Source organism: Motacilla alba, unplaced genomic scaffold (genome assembly GCF_015832195.1).
Source record: "Motacilla alba alba isolate MOTALB_02 unplaced genomic scaffold, Motacilla_alba_V1.0_pri HiC_scaffold_35, whole genome shotgun sequence".
Taxonomy (NCBI): domain Eukaryota; kingdom Metazoa; phylum Chordata; class Aves; order Passeriformes; family Motacillidae; genus Motacilla; species Motacilla alba.
Window position 1 is genome coordinate 680,691 of NW_024037447.1, and position 4,117 is coordinate 684,807.

The following is a 4,117-nucleotide window of genomic DNA, read 5'->3' on the forward strand; positions in this document are numbered from 1 at the left end:
ATATCCCCAAAGGTCCCCAAAATGATCCCAAATGTCCCCAATGTCATCTAAATGTCCCCAAATGTCCCACAAATGTCCCTATACCATCCCCAAATGTCCCCAGCTGTCCCCAAATGTCCCCAAATGTCCCCAAATGTCCCCAGCTGTCCCCAGATGTCCCCAAATTGTCCCCGGCTGTCCCCAGGCTCACCCGTCCCGCCGAGGGCCCTTTGGCCATGGCCGCCAGCGCCGCCCCCGCCACCATCAGCTGTGGGGGAGGGGAAGGGTGGGACCCAGCCCCAAACCAGTACAGACCAGTTCAGACCAGTACAGACCAGTTCAGACCAGTTCAGACCAGTAACCCCAATCCCCTCCCAGTACAGACCAGTACAGACCAGTTCAGACCAGTTCAGACCAGTAACCCCCAATCCCCTCCCAGTACAGACCAGTATAAACCAGTAACCCCAAATCCCCTTTTTACCCATCCCAGTTTGTCCCAGTCCCCTCCCAGTTCCCTCCCAGTTCCCTCCCAGTTTATCCCAGTTTGTCCCAGTTCCCTCCCAGTCCCTCCCTGTTTGATCCCAGCCCTTCCCAGTTTATCCCAGTCCATCCCAGTCCCTCCCACTTTATCCCAGTTCCCTCCCACTTTGTCCCAGTCCCCCCCAGTCCCCCCAGTCCCTCCCAGTCCCCCCAGTTCCCTCCCAGTTTGATCCCAGTTCCCTCCCAGTCCCTCCCAGTCTGTCCCAGTTTTTCCCAGTTTGATCCCAGTCCCTCCCAGTTCCCTCCCAGTCCCTCCCAGTTTATCCCACTTCCCTCCCAGTCCATCCCAGTCCCCCCCAGTCCCTCCCAGTTTGATCCCAGTCCCTCCCAGTCCCTCCCAGTCCATCCCAGTTTATCCCAGTTCCCTCCCAGTCCCTCCCAGTTTGATCCCAGTCCCTCCCAGTCCCCCCCAGTCCCCCCAGTCCCCCCAGTTCCCCCAGTCCCTCACCACGGGCCCGCTGCCCAGGGGCGCCCCCAGCTGCGCCGCCAGGGGGTCCCCGAGCGTGGCCAGCAGGGACCCCCCGAGGGCCACCTGGAGGCTCCCGAGCAGCACCTGCGACACCTGGGGGGGGAGGGGCGGTGAGGGGGGGGGGGGGTGGGGCTGCCCCTCCCCCACCCCCCCCAAAAAACACCCCCCCAAAAATCCCGACCCCGACCCGGATTTGCCCCTCCCCCACCCTTAAAAGAGCCCAAATCGCCCCTCCCCCACCCCCAAAAAAGAGCCGGATCCGCCCCTCCCCCACCCCCAATAACCAGCTGAATCCGCCCCTCCCCCACCCCCAAAACTGCCCCGCCCCCACCCCCCAAAAAGAGCCAAATCCGCCCCTCCCCCCACCCCAAAATTGCCCCTCCCCCCACCCCCCAAAAAGGGCCAAATCCGCCCCTCCCCCACCCCAAAATCCCCCCCCAAAAAGGGCCAAATCCGCCCCTCCCCCACCATTAAAAACCGCCCCTCCCCCACCCCCCGAAAGACCCCCTCACAAACCCCAAATCCGCCCCTCCCCCACCTCAAAAAGGAGCCAATCTGCCCCTCCCCCACCCCAGAAAGAACCCTGGATTTGCCCCTCCCCCACCCTAAAAAGGACCCCAAATCTCCCCTCCCCCACCCCAAAAACGACCCTGGATTTGCCCCTCCCCCATCCCCAAAATCGCCCCTCCCCCACCCCAAAAACGGCCCTGGATTTGCCCCTCCCCCATCCCCAAAAATGTTTTTTACCCCTCCCCCACCCCCAAAATTCGCCCCTCCCCCACCCCAGAAGAGCCGGATTTGCCCCTCCCCCACCCTCAAAGACCACAAATCGCCCCCCCCCCCGACCTCCCCTCCCCCACCCTAAAAAGGACCCACATTTGGCCCCTCCCCCACCCGGAAAAAGACCCCAAATCTCCCCTCCCCCATCCCTCCAAGCCCCTCCCCCCACCCTACAAAGGAGCCAAAATTGCCCCTCCCCCAACCCAAAACTGCCCTTCCCCCACGCCCCCCCAAAGGACCCCAATTCCGCCCCTCCCCCACCCCGCAAATCCCCTCCCCCACCCTCCAAAAAAGACCCCAAATTCCGCCCCTCCCCCACCCCGCAAATCCCCTCCCCCACCCTCCAAAAAAGACCCCAAATTCCGCCCCTCCCCCACCCCGCAAATCCCCTCCCCCACCCTCCAAAAAAGACCCCAAATTCCGCCCCTCCCCCACCCCCAAAACGACTCCAACCCCGCCCCTCCCCCACCCCTTAAAGCCCCTCCCCCACAGAGGGGGAGAGCCGCCCCCTCCCCCCACCCAACGGAGCCAAAATTGCCCCTCCCCCACCCCAGAAAGGACCCCGAACTGGCCCCTCCCCCACCCCGAACTGGCCCCTCCCCCACCCCTTCAAGCCCCTCCCCCACCCCAAACGGAGCCAAATTTGCCCCCGCCCCTCCCCCACCCCCAGCCCCGCCCCTCCCCCTCCCCCAGCCCCGCCCCTCCCCCACTCCCCAGCCCCGCCCCTCCCCCCAGCCCCGCCCCTCCCCCTCCCCGATCGCTCCCAAATTCCAAAGTCCAAAAGGTCCCAAAGCCGCCCCTCCCCCACCCCTGCGCCTCCCAGTTAACTCCCAGTACAGACCAGTATAAACCAGTATAGACCAGTAACCCTAAACCCCAAACCAGTATGGGCCAGTATAAACCAGTACAGACCAGTATAGACCAGTATAGACCAGTAACCCTAAACCCCAAACCAGTATGGACCAGTATAAACCAGTACAGACCAGTATAAACCAGTATAGACCAGTAACCCTAAACCCCAAACCAGTATAAACCAGTACAAACCAGTACAGACCAGTATAGACCAGTATAAACTGTAACCCCAAACCAGTATAAACCAGTACAGACCAGTATAAACCAGTATAGACCAGTACAAACCAGTATAGACCACTATAGACCAGTGACTGCAAACCCCAAACCAGTATAGACCAGTACAAACCAGTATAAACCAGTATAAACCAGTATAAACTGTAACCCCAAACCAGTATAAACCAGTATAAACCAGTAACCCCAAACCAGTATAAACCAGTATAAACCACTAACCCCAAACCAGTACAAACCAGTACAAACCAGGAACTACAAACCCCAAACCACTATAACCCAGTAACCCCAAACCAGTACAAACCAGTAGAGACCAGTATAAACCAGTAACCCCAAACCAGTATAAACCAGCACAAACCAGTAACCGCAAACCCCAAACCAGTATAAACCAGTATAGACCAGTTCAAACCAGTAACCTCCAATCCCCTCCCCGTACAAACCAGTAACCCCCAATATCCTCCCAGTATAAACCAGTATAAACCAGTAACCCCAAATCCCTCCCAGTATCCCCAGTTTAATCCCAGCCCCTCCCAGTTCATCCCAGTAACCCCAAACCAGTACAAACCAGTATAAACCAGTAACCCCAAACCCCTTCCCAGTATAAACCAGTAACCCCAAATCCCCTTTTTACCCCTCCCAGTCCCTCCCAGTAACCCCCAACCCCCTCCCAGTATAAACCAGTAACCCCAGACCCTCTCCCAGTATAAACCAGTAACCCCAAACCCCTCCCAGTATAAACCAGTAACCCCAACCCCCTCCCAGTATAAACCAGTAACCCCAACCCCCTCCCAGTATAAACCAGTAACCCCAGACCCTCTCCCAGTATAAACCAGTAACCCCAGACCCCCTCCCAGTATAAACCAGTAACCCCAACCCCCTCCCAGTATAAACCAGTAACCCCAACCCCCTCCCAGTATAAACCAGTAACCCCAAACCCCTCCCAGTATAAACCAGTAACCCCAGACCCCTCCCAGTATAAACCAGTAACCCCAGACCCCTCCCAGTATAAACCAGTAACCCCAGACCCTCTCCCAGTATAAACCAGTAACCCCAAACCCCTTCCCAGTATAAACCAGTAACCCCAGACCCCCTCCCAGTATAAACCAGTAACCCCCAGACCCTCTCCCAGTATAAACCAGTAACCCCAGACCCTCTCCCAGTGTAAACCAGTAACCCCCAACCCCCTCCCAGTATAAACCAGTCCAAACCAGTAACCCCAAACCCCTCCCAGTATAAACCAGTAACCCCCAACCCCCTCCCAGTATAAAC